Below are 1,039 nucleotides of genomic sequence, written 5' to 3'. Positions count from 1 at the left end.
ATATATATATATTAAAAGTATAAAATACGCAAGTGAACATTGAAGATATTGTTTATCAACTAAAATACAAGTGATAAGTGGCATTTCGTACAAAAATTTGGGGGTGGTATTGAAGATTATTTAACAACAAATTGCTTAAATACTATTAGCAACTACTTTGTGAGAGTAATATATTCATGTAGAGAAAGCCTCCCCCAACATCCTGACCAAGTTTCATGCCGACATTCCATATACTTTCGCCGAAATCTCGATTGGTTCCGTTTTGGAAAGCAACCCCACCACGCGGGGGGGGGGCGGGGGGTAGAGGGGGTGTTACACATCACGAAACTGAAAACCAGACGGCGAGGAAACTCACAGTTTACGAGAAATTTGTTGTTAAAGTTGAAAATTTCACCTAACAAAATGTACAATAACAAACTATTTCAAACAAATACAAGTGTGCAGAAAACGCACATTCCAACTAAATTAAGCTCTTTGAATGTTTATCTATTTTATATTTTATTAATTTCATTATTTAACGATCAAGAACACATTTATAAATTTGTTTACTTTCCTTTAGAGCATTCAAATGATTCAATAACTTAGACTGTGTGCGTTAAATCCCAGTAGAAATTTGATGCATACGACATCGCTGTTGGTGGCATGAGCTTGCTGCTGTGTATGTATACATGCCAGTATAAATGAACCTTCATTTCCATTTAACACGCGTGGTTTCTCAGAGCGTATGCGTACTCAAACCATACACTTGTACTACTGCTGTATGCATATGGCTGTATTAATATTTCAAACATACAAAAACGCATTAATGGAACAGTATTAAAGCATTCTTACAAAATATGTATCCCCATATGTAAATGCTTCTTTTCTGATACATTTTAATATACGGGGACATACAAAAAAGTAGCACTTACATATGCAAATGCTTATCTTGTAAAAGCCCGTTAGTGCTGAAAATAGTATCGCACAACACGTCCGTTCACTAAAATTTTTGTACGAGACGGAAAATATTACAAAAATCCACTTCAAAATTTATCAAGAA

This window comes from Rhagoletis pomonella, unplaced genomic scaffold (genome assembly GCF_013731165.1).
Source record: "Rhagoletis pomonella isolate Grant_MI unplaced genomic scaffold, Rhpom_1.0 Rhpom_scaffold_00003, whole genome shotgun sequence".
Taxonomy (NCBI): Eukaryota; Metazoa; Arthropoda; class Insecta; order Diptera; family Tephritidae; genus Rhagoletis; species Rhagoletis pomonella.
This window is presented reverse-complemented; position numbering follows the sequence as displayed.